The 23,448-nt window shown below is 41.4% G+C and overlaps 1 long non-coding RNA gene across 2 annotated transcripts; it reads left to right on the top strand.

The window, feature by feature from the left end:
- Positions 1-8,137: 8,137 nt before the first annotated feature.
- On the top strand, positions 8,138-23,336 carry LOC124427977. 2 transcript variants are annotated; one of them, XR_006943052.1, is made up of 4 exons: positions 8,138-9,160; positions 9,286-9,354; positions 9,637-12,889; positions 23,205-23,336. It is a non-coding gene; the product is annotated as an uncharacterized LOC124427977 (long non-coding RNA). The 2 variants fall into 2 exon arrangements; XR_006943051.1 differs by lacking the exon at positions 9,286-9,354 and having other exon boundaries at positions 8,140-9,160.
- The last annotated feature ends 112 nt before the right edge of the window (positions 23,337-23,448 follow it).

Here is a 23,448-nt window from a genome sequence, read left to right as displayed (position 1 = left end):
ATTTTCCAAATTCATGGGAGCAGTTTTATTTTGTCTTCTCACTGGTCTTCGTTTCTCTTGCTACTCAATAATGATTATCACAGAAACGCGGAAATGAGTTCGTTGAAGTAAAAATAAGGGCTTTGATTTCATCGATTGGATAAGGAGAACGTAAAGGTAGCGAAAGAAGGAGAACCAGAGCAGGTCAAGCACGCGCAAGGCAGAGTTTTCACGCGTCGGGAGCACGCACCCCGTCCTTTTCACGCACTGCTCACCTTCTCGGCCGTTGACGCACATACGATCCATGTTGCTGATGCCCGTATCGTTGTTTCTACACCTTCGAATTATGTGTCCCACCATGATCGCAAGATACTTTTTCTCTAACAGATTTTACACTACATTAATTTTTATTTTAATGGATCAACAATTTCATGACCTTGCTTATGATTTTTTATTCGTTTCTTAACTAAGCAGATCTTTTTAGCTAATGACTAATTAAAACCCAATCAGTCTAATACAAAATAATATATTTTTTGATATTCATTGACGAATGGTGTATTATTAAAGTAATATTCATTTTTACAAGTGTACAAGTTGTGTACTTTATCTTATTGAAAAATATTTCTTTTATACGATTACCTCCATTATCAATGGATGATAAGTTGATCTTATGACGATCGTTAAATTCAATACCGATTACAGCAGATCCACCTCTGACTTATTCAAGGAAAATTAAATAAATAAAGCAAAAAAGCTTAAGTATGGCTCGTAAAAGGAACTCGATCGAAAGGAACGTTTTACTAGCGATTTTCACGGTTTCTCCCCTTGGCAACGACAGACCGCACACGCGTGCACTTTGCCAAGTACAGAGAGAAAGAGAAAGAGAAAGAGAGAGAGAGAGAGAGAGAGAGAGAGAAGTACTAAAAGAAAGAAAAAGAAAGAGTAGTACTAAGAGAAAGAAACGTAGGCAATGTCTACCCCCGTGTAAAGAGAACGTAGAAAGGAAAAAAGCTAGGAGAAGCTCGTGTGCTCTGGAAAGCCAACTCCGTTGCAGGAGGAAAAATTGAAAGGCCTCCTCCGGTGTATCCTCTTTCTCTCCCTTCCTATCGTCCTTTTCCTCTCTCTCTCTCTCTCTCTCTCTCTCTTTCGTAACGCATATACCAACAACATATACGCGCATACCAACAACATATAAGTGCATTCTATAGATTTCGTTCCACTCCGTAGAACATGTACTCGTACGATACGTACGTGTCGTATTCACTCGAGACCACCTCCTTCCCTCCTACCTACCCTCGAAACTCACCCCACCTACCCTGACTACTCCTTCTGCATCCTCCTTCCTCACCCTTCTCCACCTGCGAGGAGGAGTAAAATGGGGTGGATTTCCTAGGCACGTACGATACGCACCTCTACACGTGCGATATGTGCACTTATCCTCTCTTTTCCACCCTCCCAGTAGCAACCAACTTGCTCATTCCACCCTCTCTCATATCCTCTCTCTCTCTCTCTCTTTCTGTCTCTCTCTTTCTCTCTCTAAAAACCAGCGCGTAATCCAGCGTACATGCATGTGTAATTTCATAGGTGTATGGTACCGAGGCTACTTGAAGGGTTTCCATCTATATGCGTGCACGCACCCCGAGTGAGGAGCACACGCACGTTTCTAGAGAGAGGATGAAGAGAGAGAAAAAGAGAGACGATGTGTGTAGGGAGTCAAGTCCTCGGGACTCTCCATGTGTATGTATATTTTTGTTCGCTCTCATAGTAATAGGCCAAGCGTGTACCTGCGCACGCAATTATCCTGTAGAGAGTGCCGTCGGGAGCCTTCGAGAAGAGCGGAAGGAGGGAACTATGTTTCCCTCTCTTTCTCTTTTTTCCTTCTCAAGGCTAACGGCAAATTGCAAATTTCGAGTACGTTCCCGCGACTTCATTTTTTTACGAGCTCCTGTCTGCCTCTAGCGAGCTTCTCCCTTTTCTTCGTCGTTAGTCTATCTCTTTCTTTCTCTCTCTCTTTCATTCTTTTTCCGCCTTCTTTCCTTCTTTCTCTTTTTATCTCGCGTTCCTTTTTAGATTCTACCCCTTCTTGTGAGACAGACTAGGGTAGCGACGAGGGAGTAACTTGGCTATTCGACTTTGCGATGGAATATGCTTGGACAGACCGTTTTCGATCACGAGATCGCTGTGTTCCTTTTATCGATTCCCTTTCTAAAGATCTTCCTTAGTCAAAATTAATCTGCATGTCAACATTATTCAAATACATTCTTTATTTATAAATGAAAAATTGTCGCGTATTTAAATTAATCTTTACCAATTTAAAATTAAAACATTTTAATTTAATGCAATGAGCTCTCTCTGAATTATGCTAGAGTTCCAAATTTTATAGCCAGCGAGGATCAAGCTCATCTATTTTTTAACCGATCCTATCTCTCTTTTTCCACCTTTAAAATATCTTCTGTACTACCGTTAACACCAAGGCCAATACTAAAGCCACCCTCTAAGGGGGTAAGTTGCGCTGTAATCTCTTGGCCAAAAGTCGATGGTCCTTTTTCCCCTCTAACCCCTCTCCCATCGTTCTTTCTGCCCTCTTTCACTCTCTCTTTCCACAATTCACCAGGCATACCGTCGAGCGCCGGGATAAAGTCACGAGCAGTAATTATGAACGATAGTAGGGGAGAGAGAGGATATAATTGTGATTGATGGAGAGACGAGAGGAGAGGCTAGCAGGGGGAGATGACTTCCTTTTAATCTCGAACCTAACCCTTGCACTCGATCCATTGCTGTTTCTGTCCGGCATGATTCGATGCGATTCCATTACCTTCGAGACTGAAATCTCTTTGCAAAAATGAAACAAAAAGAAAAGAAGGAAAGAAAAGATATACGTATGTCAACGGATGAAAACATCGTCAGGCTGCTAACGTTGAATATAAAAAGGTATAAAAAGAGCGAAAGAGAGAGAGAGAGAGAGAGAGAGAGAGAGAGAGAGAGAGAGAGAGAGAGAGAGAGAGAGACAGTTAGACAGAAGAGACGGTATCCTTGTTCGGTTTCGATCATTCGTTTTAAGAGGATTTGTAGAGATAAAGCATTCTTCTTAGCCCCTCGTTTACATCCGAACACCGATACTTGTTTCTCGAGAGGAACAAGATCGTTCATGATAGCGGGTGGTACTGTATTGTTGGTGTTGGTGAGAGATTTAATTTGACCCACTTCCGGTTCTCTACGATGACACAAACAGGCTCCTAACTGTGCGGTCAGATAGGTCAAGTTTACGAGATAGCCCGATTCTCCGTAAACCCTTTCGGCTTAACCCGAAACACATCTCGTGGTCTTCTGTTTTGCTTTCAGTGTAGAGGGAGAGAGAGAAGGAGAAAGAGAGAGAGAGAGAGAGAAAGAGAGAGAGAGAGAGAGAGAGATAGAGCAAGAGAGCAAGAGAAAGAGTGAGGGTTCCTCCACCAATCTACCTCTTTCTCCCTCGCTCTCGCATGTTTGCTTCGATTCTCTCCTTCCTTCTTTCGCTTGTACTCACTCACCACGGTCGACCCACCCGCTGCGTATCGGAGTACCTGCCAACCCTACCGACGACACCTGTGTAACACTTTCGCGGGCCGTAACCCAACGATCTCTGCGTTTCCTTTTTTCTCTCTTCTTTTTTTACTTCGCTTCACGATTCGCGCCATGCCTCGCTAATCAAAAGGATCCGGAGCTGGGCGTGGGTGCTGCCGGAAGATCAATGATGCGCTTTTATTTTTTCTTTTTTTCCTTAACTTTGAACGAAAGGTATTTGCTAATGAAAATAAGAATTTTCTTATGCTTTCTAATTTTTTTTTGTTTTTTTTTTGTCTTTTTTTTTTTTGTTTTTTTTTTTTTTTTATTATTGATTCAATACTTTTAAATACAACAGAAAAAGTAAAGTTGAGGAATCGATAAAGACATAGAAATAAAAAGAATCTAGCAATTAGTTGAAATTTATTTTATCATCCAATTGATACATTTATTTCCGGCATGAATCATAAACGTTAAGAAGGATAAATCTTTCATCGTAATTATTACGTATGACAATTGAAAAATACGTGAAACAATATTTAGATACAAATTGCACTGATTATTTCAATAGCATCTGTTTGAGGAAAGAATAAAGGAACAATGGAAAAAATTTGGCTGCCTGATGTATGTTAAAAAATTGCCAACTATTCAGAAGACGATTTCAATTAAATAAAATAAAGAACAACGTTTGCGAATTTTCTTGAGTTACATCGTAATTGAAAATTAGATAAAGAGTAAAAAAGGAATAATAAGGCGGTGAATCGATCGAGAAGTTTAAATCGAAGTTAAAAAAAATAACAATGGCTAGGAGTCAGGAAGGAAGGAGAGAAATTTTTCTCGAAAAAAGAGAAGAGAAAAAGAAGATTGGAGTTGGACGTAAGGAAGATATGGAACGGGGTTGGTACATAGAAGCAACCGTGCCACGTGCTCCTGGTTCGTTCCTTGCGTTAACTTTGCAGGGCATCGATCGCTCCTGCGAGAGTCGCGCACGCGGTCGCATGCGAGAGTTTCTCTTCTCGTGGCTCCGACACACAACACATATATACACACACACAATATACACCAATCGAACCACTATGTACATTCTCCCTATCCTATACATACATATATAGAGTAATACGAATACGAATCAAACAAATACACATAAGCTCATGTACACACATTCACAGTTTTGCTCGTGAGCGCGCGCTCGCGCGCTGGCGCACGAGGGAGCACGCACTTACGCACGATCGAGGCAGATCGTTCGCTCGTTGTGCGTGGCGCGCAGCGTTTCCATGACAACCGCTGCCAGTGCCACGCATTGATCGCAGACTCCCGGTGCGTCAAGTCGAGTGCGTAGAAACGAACCTTCTAAGAGAGAGAGAGGATACTCGTAGGGTGAGAGACGAAGGGAGAGAGTGAAAGAGAGAGAGAGAGAGAGAGAGAGAGAGAGAGAGAGAAAGAGAGTACACGTATGCGTAGAAAGAAGCACGCACCGGAGGAAATCTACGGACGAGTTGCTACCGAACTGAGAGAGAAAGAGAGAAAAAAACTGAGAAGAAAAGGGATCGAGTGCTTTAAAGAGAACATTTTTCTTTTCCTCTCTTTCTGTCATTCTTTCGTTTTTTTACAATTTTTTTTTTGCAGACCTTTTTTCTTTTTGCTCCGAGAGCAATCGCGGAAGAAGAAGAAGGAAGTGTCCGGGGTGGTTTTTGATTTGCAGAACGGACGGGAAGCAGATAGCGTTTGTTTAACATCAAGAGATTAAAATGTTTTCATGTAAACGAGGAAGGAATGAAGAATTTTCTTTTTACTTTAGTTGGTACTTCGGATAGTATCTAACTATGAGAAATTCGTTCGTTATTTTGTCTTAAATATTTTTACTATGTAATGTCGATGAATTATTGCGTTCCTCTTAATTTCAGATCAATTGTATATTATGTATTTGATAATCAAGAAATTTTCAACCTTGTACGATTCATTTTAATATCATTGATTGTGATTATAAATTAGATAAATATTAATTATTACGTAAATAGTTATTATTCTGTTCGCATGTATACGCACCCAACCATATTTGTATATAAACAAGAAGATACTTTGTTCACGTTTTTTCTATTTACAATAACAGACAGAGAAGGAGAAAGAGAGAGAGACCTCTTTTTCCGGTAAACGAAAAACGGTGAGTAGAGGGGAAGGTCGCTCACGCGAGCCGTTCGTCCTGACCTTCGAATCCAGTCTTGACAATGCCATGCTAGGACCTTGTAGCCGGTCCTACAGGCATAGGCGCTAAGAAAAGTAGTTGTCACAAAGGATCGCGAGCTTCGAGACTTCCACGCATCATGTCTTGGGAGCCACGTAGTATTAAGCGTCGCCATTGTGAGAAGAGATTCGAGGCGTAAGCTCACCGTACCTGGACCAACGATTATTATTTGCCTTTAGACCAACGTACGAAAAGCTACACTATTTTCTATTCTTCTTGTGGCTTTGGAGGGTTTAAAATGTCCTTTTCCATGACAAATCCTATTTAATTGTCTAGTAAAACCAATGGAAAAATGAGATCACAAAATGTCGACTAGCGTTCATAGTAGTATTCGCTACTTTTTCATTTGGTAAATATATTTTAACGAAAGGGATTTGAAAGACGATAATTATCGTTAGGCAATTATAATCATTAATACTATTATTAAATGTTATTAATATTTTAAGTAATAATATCGAGTAAACTCGTTACTTGGGTCATTCTTATTCGCGTATAATTTAAATGAACTCGATTATACGATTGAGAAACAGAAAGCGTCAAGTTTCGAAGAAAGTGGATGACGAACGATACAGTAGACACTGAAGATATCGGCAACGCGCTCGTGAACGTGCCAAATGGTGTTCCTCTCCGCGAGAGCAATAATTCATGGTCGTAACTTCCTCCGCATCTGTGCTCTCCCATCCTGTAGAAAGAGAGAAAGAGAGAGAGAGAGAGAGAGAGAGAGAGAGAGAGAGAGAGAGAGAGAGAGAGATAAAGATAGATAGATAGATAGATAGATAGATAGAGAGAGAGAGAGATTCTGGGCCGTGATCCTGCGTGACGATACAAGCTGCATACTATCCAGATGCCACGCGTGGAGATTGTCTTTGGAAGGAAGAAGCGTGAAAAGAAAGAAAGAAAGAGAAAGATAGATACAGAAAGAAATATTCTTTAATCTCTGTCAGCCATAAGATAAGAAAGCTTAAAATCCAAAAAGCTATGGTTATTTGATTTGATTTATTTCATTTGAAAGAAATAGAGAGATTAAAGATCAAAAAATATAGTATATAAATTGTTTCTGATCATCGAAGAGAAAAAGTTGTTTTCGTATGGTAAGAGAAAAAGTTGCTTGGCGGAAATTTGGGACAGCTGTTGACACGCTGGCCCAGAAAAGTCGGGAAAAGCGATTCTCGTGCGACCGACTATTTTCGTGGCTATTCTCTCTTTCTCTCTCCCTCTTTTTCACTATCTCTCAGTTGCTCTCTTTGTCAGCATGCGCGTGCGTCACTCCGAGCCACGTGGGACACGAACGGGAAGGATTTTCAAGGATAATGTCCTGATCCTGATCCACGCGTCCTAGATGAGCATGCGTGGATGGAACCTCATTGTTGAGATTAACGATGATAATTCTTCGTTTGTGATACGTGAAATTGTTTTTTCTTAAAAATTTTTACTTTTATTAAATCATCCGAGAATGGGAGCACCCTATAAAATCGTTATTATACGAATTTTTATTTTATGATTTTTATGAGAATAAAGCAACAACAATTAATTATAGAAGGTATTACAAAAGGCGCCATCAAAGCCATCAAATTTCCATCAATTTGGAAAGCAATATAAAACCTGATGAATTTTTTTTCTATCTCTACAGAATTTCTCATTAAGAACTTTTTCTTGTGTGCTAGTAAATTCTGAAAAGATCCGCTCACACTTTCTAAGATCGGTAACTGCCCCGTTAACCGCAATGTTACCAGGGTGATCACCCCATTATCGTCCAGCATTGGTCTTTCCCTCGGCTCGACACCCCAGAATCCGGATTCTACCTCGGTAGAGCAATTTCGTCCACTAATTTGACAAAATCGATTCAACTTTTCTTTCCCTTTCCATATTCTACCACCGTTTATTCCGTCTTAGATATATCGTGAAAGTTCGCGCGCGCGAACGGAACGATTATTTATAATTAAAAAAAATTTTTGACGCACAAAGTCTTCATATACACAAACATACACAAACATACAAGAAGGTACAACTTGGTGAAAGTCACGGAAGCCTATTAACCCGACAAAGGATAGTGTCGCCGATGAAACGAAAATAGAAATCGGAGCATCCCTTTGTCGCGGCTGGTGCATGGTTTCCCAAGAGAAAGAAAATGAGAGACAGAGAGAGAGAGAGAGAGAGTGAGAGAGAGAGAGAGAGAGAGAGAGAGAGAGAGGAAGGGAAAGAGAGTAAGTGAGAGAGTGAGACAGAAAGGAAGGGAGGGCAAGAGAAAGAGAGAGACAGAGAGAGAGAGAGAGAGAGCGAGAGAGAAGAAAGCTAAGGAGAAGGAAAATAAGGAAGATAGAAAGATTGCCAACAATCGGTGGAAGGACAATGCACAAGAGTCGTCCGATTGGTTTGTAGCCACGCGCCAAAGTATTTTGTACCTAAGAGTACGGCAGATGTTTCTAACGAGCGAAGAACCTTAGCTCTAGAAAGAGTAAAAGAGAGAGAGAGAGAGAGGGGGGGGAGAGAAAGACGGAACAGCATTGAGGAGAAGGGGAAGGAAAAAAGAGGAGAGAGAAGAGTATCGATCGCGATATGCCACGCACCGTCGCGATTAGTCGGCCGTCGTAATGAAGATAAGTCCTAACGAGCTCGCTGTCGGCGCGTTATCGGGCCGAGAGACATGCGATCAACGAGCTTTCGAAGGATAAGCCTACCAAGAAGGTAGAAGTAGAAGTTACGAAAGAGTCGAAAAAAAGAAGGGAAAAAATTCTTTGACTTCGCCACCGGCGGTAAATTATCTCCTGAAGTCTGATCAGAACAACACGGTGGCTCGTGTACCTGTGCCATCAACGTGAAATTTATGTCCTTTTGTCTACCCTGCAGTCCTTCTGTATATTTATTTCTTGATCGTTCGATTGGAGAAAGTAATGCGAAAGCTATAGACGTTTATCGGTTGAACCTTTTGGTGATTCGTTTAGATATAGTAATAAGTTAATCCAAAGATTCACTGACTATAACATTAAAAAATCGTGTTGCATCGATCAAGTATGAGAAAGTTAAGGAATCCGGAAGTGAGTGGAAGCACCTTGCATCGTATAAGGGGTTGAGAAAGAGGGTTGTCAGAGTCTCTTAAAAGTCAGTGAATCCATCTACGAAGGACCCTAGTGCGAGGGTGCAGGGGTTGGTACTAGGTGTTCGACCAAATCGGGGGTTGTGCACCCCCAGATCGGTAGCGCGTGTCCTCTTCAATGGAGTAGTCCACCGCTATTGCCAAGAGGTACCCCATCTAAAAGGGGTTAAATGCTCTTTTTTTTTCCCCGCGACGCGCCGTCAAGGTGTTGACCGCCCCTCACGACGAAAAATCAACGTCAACGGAGGGAACCCGAAGTGGCCCCGATTAGGAATCGTTTCGTGACAACGGAATAAAAACACACGGTATACTTTTTTTTTGTCCAAGTTTCAAGGTCACTCTTAAAAAGCTTGAAAGTATTCAAGTAAATAACGTGACTGTGCTTGAAATATTTCTGTTATTAATATAGTACATTAATTTCTTCTTCAAGGTAAAGACGATACGCGAAATATACAATTTGAAGCAATAGATTCGAGAGAAGAGATATAGAAATCGAGAGGTTATTATATAGTTGTGTAATCGATTGCGTAAGATGTTTAGAGTGTTAGAGAGGGGGAGAGAGAGAGAGAGAGAGAGAGAGAGAGAGAGAGAGAGAGAATGGGTAAATTAATCGTACTTTATAGGTAGAAAGTATGAGCACGAAAAGATACAAGAAATATATAAAAAGATGAAAGAATGGAATATAAGAACCATAAAGCTCGCTTTCCGCATGTCTTCTTTTTATAGTTATCGCTCCGTACGAATTTATTTTTTTCTAAAAGGTTCTCTTCTTTTCGACCAGGTGAATGTCCTCGGGAGAGTGAAGACCGAGCATCGAAGATCAAGAGAAAATGAAAGAGAAAGAGAGGGTAGCAGGGGTGATTTTTCATTTTTCGATGCCACGAAACACCGACAATGGACGCGTGTCACGACGGTAGCAGCTGCTTTCGCCACTGTGTTTAGCCCGCGCACATGGCACATAGAGACTCGCCGCCATCGCAGCAAGATCGCATATCGTAAGATCGAAGTTGCGCAGCTTTAGCCGTATTTGAATTGGTCGGGAATGTGTTGCTCGCATTTGAAATAAGCCGCTTTGTCTTTCTAGAATTTAGTTTTTCTTTTTGTTAAATTTTTCTTCTACAATTAATTGCTGTAATTCCTACAAGCGACGTTCCATTACTGACATTTAATTTTATCAGGTTTTATTGAATTAAGTGCACTCAAGCTTATTGCTATTATAAAAATTAATATCGTAATTTTACCTTGACATGATGTAAGAAATATCGGCGAGAAAGGAGAGTGGAAAAAACCTTTGATCGACTTATTTGAAAAATGTATTTTTTTTTTTTTTTTGAGCCTTTAATAGGCTCAACAGTCGCCACTTCACGGATCAGTTGTTCAACGAAGAGATCGATATTCGAAAGGATCCAGAAAAGAAAGATACGATCTACCTTCTTGGGCTCCATCACTATGGCGGACTAGCCGAAGCGAAATGTCAGGTAGACGAACGTTCTACGATGAAACGAATAAAGGTTCCTTCTTTGGCATGGGCTCTTATTCTGTTAGATATTTTATATGAAAGAAGTAATCTTCAGAATTATATTATATTGTATAACATTTTTTCTATGAAGAAAATTTATTTATTTTTATCAATATATTTGCGTTAACTTTTATTTCAATGATTCAAGTCGTTCAAATGTTAATATAGATACTGTCGTATTGTTTCAAGAGAAATAAATTGTATTTTGTAATAGTTCAAATCTATCAGAGCGAAGTAAAAAATCAAGAAAAAAGATAAAAAATCGATGCATCTTCTGTCGCACGACAAGAGTATATCTATTCGTTGAACCTTTGGTAGAAGAATACGCATTAATTTATATCTGCATAGGCTGACTATTATTATGTTAATTTTTTAACCTACCCGCTGACATCATGGAACCAGATATTCTGGTAGCATCCCATACCTATGCTTGCTAACGTACGTATACGTTTATATGCACGTACGATTAAAATGCGCTCGGCTTATACATACATAAAAAGAAAAAAAAAAAAAAAAAAGAAGAAGAAAAAGATGGTCCTAGCACCTGGGAAAATCAGCAGACGGAGATAATTCGCAGCATCCATCGCAGCATTTATTCTTTTCATCGTGTATGGATAGCGACCCAAGAGAAAAGATGATGCTTAACAACGATGTTTCTTCGGAAAAGTCGAAAGGAAAGGAATAGCTAGCAATAGATAGTAGTTCGATTAAGATACAAGACGCAACGCAGCCGGATGGATAAAGAAAAGACATAGAATATACCCGCAGGATGGTTTATAAGGGTGAATGTGAAAAAAATTAACTCTTATTCGAGTGCTAATGCTTCGACACGTATGGATAAAAATCTATGAAACCCTCATCAAATGAAAGAATTAACAGAGCGAGAAATTCCGGGACAACAATATTTTGAACAGCTGGGAGAAAATGTACAGCTTGCTACTGAACGAAAAAAATAAGACTATACGCAATACTGTGTTGTTTGTTACGAACTTAAAATCGATCGATCTGTTTCATACTTCTCTTATCCCACCCTTCGTACCACGCGGAATTACGCTTCAATTTGTGAGCCACTTCGCTCTATCTTTTGTTGGAACGTCCCATAAAGAAAGAAAGTCGTAAAACGGTAGGCAAGACTGTCTGTTTCATGTGGACCCTATCTTTCTACATAGTAGAAACAGCCAATCCCACGGGTTTCAAAGATTCGACATTTTTCCTCTTTTTGTTCCCCCCTTCCGAACGCGCTAACGATTTATTCCGACAACCTCTCCGATTCGATATCAACGACTCTATTTTTTAGCCTAGAGCAAATCAACTGCCTTCCAAAACCCTTGCTCCGATATTTTTGTACTCCAATACTGGAGAGGAAGAAGAAATTCAAATTAGGCAGTCTTTTTAGAATGGTTTTGGTACGAACAATACATGTTCGTTTGTATCACGTTGGTAGGGGAAAAGGGTGTAATAACATAGATCTTGTATTATGGTTTATGATATTGTTTATTAAATCCAATTGTTACAAATTAAAATGGATTACAATGGTATATATTTTTAATACATTTTCCAAGTACACATTTACTTTCAGAAAGAGAGTATGTGATGATATATATATATATATATATGACACAGTGTATGATTATCGATTATCTTATGCTTATCTCCTGGGAAGAAGAAGAAAAAAAAGCAAGTATTTTAAGGAAGGACGAGAACGACCCTGTGACCCACGATCGTATAAGTACGGTTGAAACGTTTTTTTATGGTGCGTTACACGTGCCTTGCGATTTCATCGAAGTGGGGAGTACGAATCGAAGGAGGTAGTGTACAAGGACGGTACAACGATTTGAGTAATCCAAGAGTAACAGAGAGAAGGAAAGAAGAAAAGAAGAAAGCAAAGAAGGAAGGAAGGAAGGAAGGAAGGAAGGAAGGAAGGAAGGAACTAGCGTCGCAGCATCCCTCGGCTCATCGAAAGACGCGCGCCGTCGCTAAACAGGGGTTGAGAAGGTTCGAACGAGCACATGCGCTGTTTGGTTGAAGCGCGTCGTAACTCCCCACTACCTATCCAAACTGTTGTGAGCACATTCAGTTCTGGATGAGGAGTGGGAAGAGGAGGGAAGGGTTCCGAGTACCCCACCATCGCCGAAAAATCTTCATCGTTCGAGTTCGGCCAATGTCGTTTTCCATTCGTCTTTTTCCGTAAAGATTCGGTTCGTGTCGTACTCTCCCCACCATTCAACGATGAGCGCGAGGTCGTGTAGAATTTCCCTTTCCACCGGATCGGGTTGGTCCTGGCCTGGCGCTTGGTATCCTGGCTTCCCGCCATGGCGGGCGGGATGACACTGCCGAGGAGTGCCGAGCCGTGCCGAGTCGCTTACGAGCGCCGAAACGCGGGCAGCTGCCGGCTGGTTCCGCGACTCTCCGAGGCCACGGACAAAGAATATACTCTCTTGCCGAGCAATACAGTCACCGCGCGCGCGGCGAGAGCACACACTCAGCACGGGGCAGCACGCCGTGAAAACCAAAGGTACGCCTTTGCCCCCTTCGATCTTCGGCTAACGCGCTCTCTCCCCGTGTGTGTGTATATATATATATATGTATATACATATATTATATAAATCATACATGTATATACATATACATATACACGTTGAACATTCGCCGGTTGTTGTTTCTCTCGTACGTCTTTACGGCGTACTTCTCATTGTGTTGTTGTTTTTTGTTTATTATCTTTTTATCAATTTTTTTCATTCCTTTTCATTTCACTTTTACGGGGGTGAAAATAGAAAAGGAGAGAGAATCTCGTGATTGTTCTGTCCGAGGTCGATGTCGTGGTCGTTGTCGTTTCTACTGTCGCGAGTGCCGATCGAGAGGGAAATTCCGGAAAGAAAGGAGGAATAGGTGCGTGCGCGTACGCGCGCGCGCACCAGCGCCGAAGATAGAGAAAGAGAGAGAAAGAGAGAGAGAGAGAGAGAGAGAGAGAGACGAACCGTTCGTGAATCGTCGCGCCGGTGATACACGCGCCCTGATATTACGCACGAGGACGTGCACGGGAGAGGAGACGGGAGAGGAGAAGATATATATCGTGAGCCTTGCGTGCTTCTCTTTTCTGGTGCCGGGTGAAAGAAAGAAAGAAAGAAAGAAAGAAAAGCAACAAATAAATACAGAAAAAGAGGGAAAGAGAAAGAAATAACGGGAGAAAGACAGAAAGGAGAAAGCACGGTGACCGGTATGTAAGTGAATATAAGAGTGTGCGTCTTTTGCGTGTGCATTCCCTTTTGTGTGTCTTCTTTCGAGAAAAGAAATAGATAAGAGTTAGTGCGAGGAGGTACAAGATAACGAAGCCCGGGGTGGTATCAGGAAAACAGTGCGCGAGTGGTTAAGATAGGCTAACCGAAAAAAAAAAAAAATAAAAGGAAAAGAAAGCACAGAAAAAGAAAACCAAGGAAAAGTGTGGAGAAGAACAATTTTCGCCAATCGGAGAGAGAATGTTCACTTTCGCTTTCGTTCCGTTCTTCCTCATCTCCTTCCTTCTTCCCCCATTTCTGATCATGTCGGAGAGTATACCCTCCAAGGGAGAGAGAGAAAGAGAAGTAGATAGGTAGATATAAATAGATAGATAGATACATAGTTAGATAGATAGATAGATAGATAGATAGATAGATAGATAGATAGATAGATAGAGATAGAGAAAGAGAGAGATATAGAAATAGAGAGAAAGTGACAAGGGATAAGGACGAAGAAACAGTGGGGTGGTGTTGGTTTCTAAAAATCAGAAGAAAAAGAAAGAAAGGAAAAAAAAAAGAAAAACGCTTGGTGGGGGGTACATCAAACGCATGTTGGGTTTATCCTGACGGAAGTCGATTGTCCTTAGGACTCGATCCTCACCGTCTTATCCACCACCATCGGCAGGAGTAACAGCAGCACCACTATCACACCACCACCACCACCACCACCACCACCATTGCTAGCAGCACCACCGCTAGCAGCGGCAGCGGCAGCAGCACCACCACCACTACCACTACCATCGCCGCCACCGCCACCACCACCGCCGGCGACGCCTCCTGGCAAAGCCGGTGGCACGGTAGTGTCCTCGAGAGCACGCCGTGCACGCATCGGTGCTGCGAATGTTCCACGGCTCTCTCTCGCGACGGCGTGAGTCGACGAGAACGCGCGTCGTGTCGTCGTCGGCGAGTGACGGAAACTACGGCGCCAACCCCCACCGAAATACTCCTTTCTACGAATACTACTACCAATACTACTACTACTACTACTACTACTACTACTACTACGAATACTACTATAGGCTCGGTTTAGTCGCTTCGTGGATGCTACGCGCAGTGTATGGGAAACAGGTTCTTAAAGCACTAATTTCTCTTCTTCTTCTTCTTCTTCTTCTTCTTCTTCTTCTCCTGCTTCTTCTTCTTCTTCTTCTTCGAGAAAAAAAAGACGGATACGTCGTTGTCATCGTTGTTTTTCTTTTTATTCTTCTTTTACTCTTCCGTTCGATAAACGTCAAAGACGATGAATGTGCCCTCAGATCACCAGTGTCCATCTTTCTAAACCGAAATCAGGAACGGTTATTTAATTGCTCCATACGTATAGGTCTCTAATAAGATTTCTATGCCCAGCAACGGGATAAGCTCTCTCTCGAGCGTAGTCCCGTCTATCCACCAAGGAACTTTTTCTCCTTTTTTTTCTCTTCCCGTTTGCTCGTCCTCGAACACGAAGTCGTTGAGGGAGAGAGAGAGAGAGAGAGAGAGAGAGAGAGAGAGAGAGACAGAGAGAGAGAGAGGGTGGGAGAAAGAGAAAGAGTAGAGAGAGGGGAACAGAGTGAGACAGATTTCGGCCGGTTCCTCTAACTCTCTTTCTCTCCCTCTCTCTTTTTATTTCTCTTCTTCCTTTCTCTTCTTTCTTTCTCTCTTTCTTTCTTGCTTTCTTTCTTTCTTTCTTTCTTTCTTTCTTTCTTTCTCTCCTTGCCGACGGAACGACGGAATGGATCGAAACGAACGAAAGAACACCGACGTTCTCGTGGATCGCGAGAACTACGGGCGCCAAGAGATTTACGGGCGCATTCGCGATCCTCGTCTTCTTTCGGCTTTGCTCTTTCTCGTCTTCTCCTTTCTTCTTTCTTTCTTTTCTCTTTATGCTTCTTCTTTTCTTTTATTTTCTCCTTCAACTTCTTTTTCTTTTAGTTCTCTTCCACCTTCTTCTTCTTCTTCTTCTTCTTCTTGTTCTTGTTCTTCTTCTTCGTCTTCTTCTTCTTCTTCTTCTTCTTCTTCTACTACTACTCAATCTCAACTTTAACGTTTTCAACGTTATCATCGGAAGATCGAGCGTAGTCAGACGTTTTCTGACGACATCGGTGGCCTGAGGTTCTCCGTTTGAGAAAAACTAAGAGATAACATGTCGTTGTCTCTTGTTGCTGTTATTACTCTTATGTCTCGTAGGTGTGTCAACTAATTTTAAATTGCTATTCCTCGAGTAATCCTCGTTTTTTGTTCTTTTCTTCATCTTCTTTATCCCTCGCGGGAATATTTCACGAAACCTTTTCGTATTTTAATTGTTCCTTTTCTTTTTTCTCGGGTTCTAGTTTACGTGAGCGCGCTTTAAGAACGAATACGTCGCAGCGGCTTACGCATTCATGAATTCCTAGAAGCTTGCATATTCGATTCTACTCCGAAATGGATCGAAATCTCGCGGTGTAGCCTTTGTTCCGTTCGATTTCTTGGAATACGAGAAAGAAAGAGAAAGAAAGAGAGAGAGAGAGAGACGCGTTTCGCGCGACAAGAGACGTTAAAGATGGCCGCTTCGTCGTGATTTAGCCGCGTTTTACGATCTCGCGAAAGGATCGACAAAACAGAGAAAGAAATATCTTCCTTTTGAAATTTTGATCCCAAAACATTTCCATCTTATGCCCATGAAAAAGTGACCATTGTTTTATGTTTTTTTCTTTCTCCCTTTTTTTTCTTTTTTTTTTTTCTTCTTTATCTTGCTTCTTATTCGTTGATCGGCCAGAGAGTACAACGATTTTATCGTTGTCGTCGCGAGTATTCTCTTTGTTCCCATGAACGAGTTGCGATCGCGGTATCGTCGAACCTTGCGATATACGCGGGAGAGCGAAAACACCGTTTAATCGTTCTTTCTTAATATATTTTTAGTAGTCTAGAAATATAATTGAATATCTTTTCGAAGTATAGTCTCATAAAATGTATATACATATTATTGTTTACTCTGATCATCATCATCTTTACTAGAGACATAATTAATCGTTATCTCGTTTGCTCTAGTGATGACGTTGCACCTTTAATCCATTGCTTTATAATAATGATAATAATAATAATAATAATAATAATAACGATAATAATAATATCTAATAATAATAAAGAGACAATAAAATTGCTTACGTCATAGATATAAGAGAAAAAGAAGAAAATCTTTGCTAAAATTGTATGTTAGTTTTCTCATTATTTATTTCTTGTCTATATTCTCGGAAAAAAGAGAAAAGTATTTTATGTTACATACAAAATAAGTTGTTCGAAAGAAGATTGTTTATTGGTCATTTCTATTCTATACATATTTCTTAAAGACTACATTTAACAGCATATCCATACTGTTATGTTGCAATGGTCTGACATTTGTTTTGAGGTTTGACCTGCATATGTATACTCTGACCGCCATTTTTTATGCGACATATTTGAATAATTGATCGGCCTCTTGTACTCTACTAATTTACCAATTTTTATCTTACTTCTTGTACTCTACTAATTTATCAATTTTAATAATATCAATATTTGCAAGTTTCATTCCAACAATTTCATTCCAAGAATTGCAATTGGACAGGCCCATCATGTTGTCTGTTACAACATGTCACAATTTTTATGGTGTTCAAACAGAAAATGAATTTAAGAAACCCTAATATCTATTACCTCTTTCTCTACCTTTCTCTCTTTCGCTTTTTGTCGACAGTCGATCTTTTTTAAACCACCGCTCATGGTGGCGTGGGTTCCAAGCGTCGTCGCGCGCATTAATCCGTGGTTTAGCGAACCAATTTAAATATCAGCGGCGCGCTCGACGCAATTTTATATCATTTCCGATATCGCGCGTTAGTGTGGGTGGTTTCGACGTTGCGTCCCTCTCCCCTTTCCTCCCTATTCCTTCTCTTCGACGTCCGAGGCCCTCTCTCCTACCCTTACGCCCCTCTTTTCCGTCCTCCCTCTACCTCGACCGTTACGCCGTCGTCCACATGAGCTAGGTACGCTTTACGATGCGTGTCGTCCACTCTCTTTCTCTCTCTCTCTCTCTTTCGTTTTCGATGTGTGTGTGTGTGTGTGTGTGTTTCTTTCTCTTTCTTTCTCTCTCTCTTTTTCTCTCTCTCTCTTTTCTGTCTCACTCACTTATAGAGACGCGCGTGTGATCAGCCCGTACGCGACGCTCGTAACGTCGTGACGACGTAGTTGCGGGATCTCAAAGAAGAGAGAGCGAGAGAGAGACAGAGAGGGGGGGAGAGACTCATGCACGCGCATGCGTCAGACATCGTACGTATATCCCGCGCGCACGTGCGTACGTATATATACAAGCTCCGCACACGACGACGTTCGGGGGAGCAAGAGAGAAAGAGAGACGGACAGAGACGTGCGTGTGCGAGAGAGTCCGGTAAGCACTCGCGAGTTATGCGTATGTCTGTACATATATATGTATATATATTATATGTACATACACATGTGCGTGTGCAGTGCTGTAAAAAAGCATGGTGCTGTTAAGATTGGAAAAAAATGTATTAGAGGGATGGAGAAGTTCGAGAAAAACAAGAGAAATAGTGATAAAAAAGGAGAAAGAGAGAGAGAGAGAGAAAAGGTGCAAGGGTTGAACGGGTTAGACGTCTGAAAAATATCTCTCATTAATAGTCTATTAGTTTAGTGTGTCGTATATGTATATTCATATGCATATATATATATATATATATATGTATATATATATATTTGTGTGTCGGTATGTGTGTATGTGTATTTTGATATGAGACGGAGCGGCATGTACGTTTGTGTTGGTGACATTACGTCGAGTTGTGAAGAGGTAGTTGCCGGAGAGCTTTAACTGGTAGTTACGTTCGGAGTAAGTGCTGGATCAGAAGTAATATCGTTGCCACGGTACGGACCGACAAGATTATCGGCCTGGGCGGTAATTGTTTGACGCTTCGCGCCCGCTCTCATATACGCGACAATAAACGCGTTTGCATTAAATAAAAAAAGGGAGGCTTCTATCGATGGTCAATCAGCAACGACAGACAAAACCGGACATACGTTCACAAAGAACGCGATTGGTCGATTGATTATCGTCGCTTCTCATGATCTTTATCGATCTTCATCCGCTGGTGTATTCATGATGTTCATGATCTACTCCTTTTAAATTTTGTATTTTGATACATTTGAAAGAATTTGAAGCTAGGATTATATATATATATATAATTTTGTTTTCCTTGTAATATATTCGAGATCTTTTAAGAACGAACTGATTTCGCAAGAAAACTTTTAGGATGCTACTCTCCATTCTTCCGACATTTTTCTTCGCTAATCACGTTCAACGTTAGTACATTTTTGCGGCTTATTCATTTTCATGAAAAGATAATTGGTTCTTCAGAAACAGTCGCATTCATGTGTCGAAAGGAGACATGTCAAGATTCTTAACAAATGTTTTTCTCGATAAAAAGTAGTTGAGTATGATCGAACATGAGGGAAAAAGTCACGAAATTCGTGCTAGAAGGGCGTCGCGCAGTTTTGCTACGGCTCTGACAAGTGTGCAAGTCTCTCTCTCACTCTCTCTCTCTTTCTCTCTTTTTCTTTTTCTCTCTTTCTCGCGTGCGTGCGTGCGTGCGTGCGTGCGTGCGTGCGTGCGTGCGTGCATGCGTGCGCCGTAAGAGTGCGCGCGCGCGCGCTCGCGCCCGCGCCCGCGTGTGTGTGGGACCTTGAATCAAGCAGCCTTTGTCGCGAGACTCCACCGCGGCACCACGAGGTCGGCGAAAGTGTACCCGAGCTTTTTTGTTCGGGGCCGCCGCGAGAAGAACGCTTTTTTTTCCTCTTTTTCTTCTTGTCTTTCTCTTTCTCTCTTCTTTCTCTGTATTTCTCTCTCTCTCTCTCTCTCTTTCTTTCTTTCTCTTTCCCTCTCTTTCTCTCTCTCTCTCTCTTTTTTTTTTCGAAGCTAGCATGCACAGTCGGAGGACGAACACTGGCCATTTTTGTTTCACCGTGACGCCGGAATTAGCGCGAGCGTGCCATCCGCGAAAACGGAACTTCGTTATCCAGGATTTACGCTCGCGGAAAGGAAGATAATTCGGAATGGAATCGCAACTACGAAAGACGCCATCGTTCACTCCGGATATCGGCCATCTTTGTTCGCTAGTCCTTTCTCCCATACATATATGAAGTACGTTGAAAAAAATCTTGGAACTTTTCTTCCTGCCGTGCTTGTCGTTTAAATGGGAACGAAGCTGCGAAGAAAATCGTTTGGAAGTTTCGTTTTCTACTCGCTCGATTCATTTCAGCCATGACCCCTTGATATCGGTTAAGGATTAATCAAGCAACGTTTGGTCGCTTCGAATCGTTTGACGTGGACAACTCCATTCGCTGCAACGAAGAGAATGAAAATTCAAAAAAATATCGATTCTTGTTTTTTGAATGGGGTTGCTAAGATAGAGATATAGATAAAGTGATAGAGATAGATAGATAGATAAAGAGAGAGAGAGAGAGAGAGAAAGAGAGAAAAAGGCGGGACGCGTTTTGGTCGTCAAGATTTGACGCACGCGCAGAACGTGTTTTCTGTTTGAGAGACGCAGCTTTGGACAACGACGCTCCCATTCGTTCTTTCGGCCGTTTCGACGAGACGAGACGAGATGTTAATTCCGAGCGCGCGGAATCTTCTCTATCTCGCAGCTGGTTTATACGCGCTTCTTGGAATTCGCGTCCTGCGCCCGGCGAGAGGGCCGTGCGAACGAAAGAATCCGTTCCGTCTCGACGACGACGACGACGACGACGACGACGACGACGACGACGACGAAGACGACGCTCCCGCTTCTCCGTTCGTCGTATCGTTTCGTCGCACCGGGTATACACAGCGCGACGGAGCGTACACTATGGGCCGCTTCGCAACGCGCGAGGCGGTATTGAATTTTTGTGCGTACGGTACGGTCGATTCGACGAAAGTGCAACGGTGGGACCAGCTGTGCCCGCCGACGGACGTTCCTCCGAGCGACTTTTTCTTATATAGCGTTTACTCCGAACCTATCTCTCATTCTTTCTCTTTCTTCTACTTTTCACTTTTCATCCGGTCGTTTTTCGAAGAAAAATTTACGACGTCTTGTTTGCTCTCTTGACAATGACGAATTAGATTTTTTTCACCTTTTGTATTTATCTTAATAGAATGATGAATGAACTTATCGTACCTCGATACAATTTTTCGTCGATTTAGATTAGGGTTATAACATTCCAATCGCCATTTTTTTTTCCATCTTTTTCGAAAAATGGCGGATATATATTTCTTTAATATCATTATATATTATGTTTTGTATAAAAAATTGGCATAATTTGCGTGTCCGTAGGATATATCGTAAAGTATCAAAACTTTTGGCACGTGACCAATTTAACCAAACGAAGTAGTCCGAACTTTTTAGGTTAGACGGATGGAATATTAATCTTCGATGCTATTTTTAAAAAGCGCATACGCCGAGCAGACCTCCGAAACTTTCTTCTCATCTTTTTCTTTTCTTCTTTTTCTTCTTTTTCGTGGCCACGTGTGCAACGGATCTTCCGTGTGCGCATACAAAATGACCCTTTTTAAATGAGAACAACGGCACTATCCAGAGTTTATGCGCTCGCTATCGGAGCGCCGAGTTTCGCGACCTTTAAAGACTAAAGTTCACGGTATTCAGTCTAGACGATTTATGGACGTCAGGAAAGTTCAGTTGCCTATGACCCGAGCTGGACCTCTAAAGGTGTTTCCACATTGATGTAAAAATCACAAAAATGATTGGTTCGATTGCGTTTTTCTTCCCCCAAAATCCCATCAAATCGTATAGGTCATAAATAGGCTGAGAAAGTCATTATAAAAATAAAGAAATAAACACATAAATCATTTTGCCAAGAGGTTGAAAAACATTACGATGAGAAACTACGAAGAAAATTTTAGATCCATTCGTAGGATCGAACGAGCAATTACAATTTCCGTTTTCAACTTTTTCACATCTCGTATCGTGCGTCTCTTTCTTTTTGTGGCGTAGCGGCAAAAGCGGCTGTTTCATAAGCGAAAGTGCTGAACGACAGTGCAAGTTTCCAGCGATAGCGAAAGCTCCAACGTCCACAGCTGTAAAGCTATTACAGAGGGTTTCGGGGTGGAGAGGAGGGAAGATGGAACGAAGAGAGAAAGAGAGAGAGAGAGAGAGAGAGAGATAACGAGAACGCTCGGTCTATGTACCACATCACAGTGTATTCGTGAACCGTGCGAAAGCTTGTGTCACACACGACTAGTACGTTCAGATGTGTGTGTCTCTCTTTCCTCTCTTTCTCTCTCTCTCTTTCTCACTCTCTATTTCTTTATATGTATGTGTGAGTATTCGCTTACGCCACGTGGACGCGTACGTGACAAGCTCGAGTTCGTTTCTCTCTATCTCTCTTTCCCTATGTGTGTTACATGGCACGAGTCGAGCTTGCACATAGAAAGAGAGAGAACGGAGCGACTGAAGAGCGATGTGGTGGGGGTAAAAAAGAGGGAGAGGGACAGAGAGAGAGAGAGAGAAAGAGAGTAAGTGTGAGCGAGAAACGAAAAGCGAGCGAAAGAGAGAGAGAGAGAGAGAGAGAGAGAGAGAGAGACAGGGAAAGAGAACCAAACGGCGGTCGATATTTCACCAAGCCCGCCGTCGTACCAGTTTTCAACGATGGCTTTGAACCTCTCTTAAGCATAAGCAACTTCTCCACACTTTTCGGGCGTACAAATCGATCAAAACTTATGCTTTCGTTGCGCATTACGTTTAAATTTCATATTAATGCGCATAACATCGAATTGTCCTACAGTATTTTTTATTTGCAGGATTAATTCGCGTATTATTTAAAGGTTCCCTTTTATAATATTTCATAATGAAAGGATCAATTTTATAGATCGTCGGCAATACGTTTTCAATTCTCTTGACATGTTAAATATAAATTAAAAAGTAGTATAAATATATTTTATTATCCGATAACCAAGATGATTAGATATCAAAATTAATTGAAAATATTAGGAAATACGAAAAATTGTTATAATAGACATCTTGACGACGATTAAAATATAAAATTTATGAGTATCAATCTTCAATATGAAGATATGTTTGATACAGTATTAACAATTCCTTCTTTCGAGTGATATTTTTTAAAAAGAAAATGGAAGAGAATTGATATAGGGATGGGGAATGGGGCAAGGGGGCAAGGGGTGCAGGAAACAAATCGAGACGATAAATTTCCAAGGTGGTAAGATCCAACAATGCGAAAAGTTCGTAGCCATCGTTGTTGAGCGCGCTAGGCAACGTGAATGAAGCGGGTAGGGACTAGGGCAGAACATTTGTGGATATCAAAGCGTGCGAGTAGGTGTGCATGCACGCCGAACGTAGTACATAGTAACCTTGGCTCAGCAATGGTCACGTTATATAGCTGGATGACTATAACACGTTATTCTACGTTCTAGTAGCGAACGACTTGTTAGACGCGGGTTACACGAGACCAAATGATTGCGAGAAAAGCATTTGCCTTAAATCGTACCATTTCATCTTTCTTTCTCTTCCTCAACTAACATTCACATCCTTCTTATCTATTCTGTTTCAGATCGTACAAATCAATCGCCTTCTAACAAGCCGCATTAACCTCAAGTGATTTATATTTTCTTACGAAGCGCGAAAGAAGTAATTAGTGTGTTTATATCGTATAAAAGAAGAAGAAAACAAAAAAAAAAGATATTCAACAAGAGCTTAAGTTCAGAAGAAGAAGAAGAAGAAGAAGAAGAAGAAGAAGAAGAAGAAGAAGAAGAAGACGAAGACGAAGAAGAAGACGAAGAAGAAGAAGAAGAAGA

The sequence above is a fragment of the Vespa crabro genome, chromosome 11, assembly GCF_910589235.1.
Source record: "Vespa crabro chromosome 11, iyVesCrab1.2, whole genome shotgun sequence".
Classification (NCBI taxonomy): domain Eukaryota; kingdom Metazoa; phylum Arthropoda; class Insecta; order Hymenoptera; family Vespidae; genus Vespa; species Vespa crabro.
Note: the sequence above shows the minus strand (reverse complement) of the source record. Positions and strands in the feature narration are given on the sequence as shown.